We start from the raw sequence: 295 nt of genomic DNA, 5'->3' as shown, positions 1-295 counted from the left end.
CACACATATATACGTACACTCAGACACAATACCTGGCTGCATGTATGTGCATGCATGTATCTACGTACAAAATCATACAAAAATCACAAACAATAATCATACAAAAGTCGCAAGTGGCCAGGACGACCCCCCCCCCCCCATAATGAGAGAGGCTATGCGGCGGAAATATATCACGGGGCATAATGTATGGTATTTACGTAATGGGCATAGGCTTGCGTGTCTTTCTTTTGGGAAGTGGGGCTACGAGCCTGTGACGTTGCGAGGACCTACGTAAATATATAAGCTAATGGTTATA

This window comes from Penaeus monodon, chromosome 29 (genome assembly GCF_015228065.2).
Source record: "Penaeus monodon isolate SGIC_2016 chromosome 29, NSTDA_Pmon_1, whole genome shotgun sequence".
Taxonomy (NCBI): domain Eukaryota; kingdom Metazoa; phylum Arthropoda; class Malacostraca; order Decapoda; family Penaeidae; genus Penaeus; species Penaeus monodon.
Note: the sequence above shows the minus strand (reverse complement) of the source record.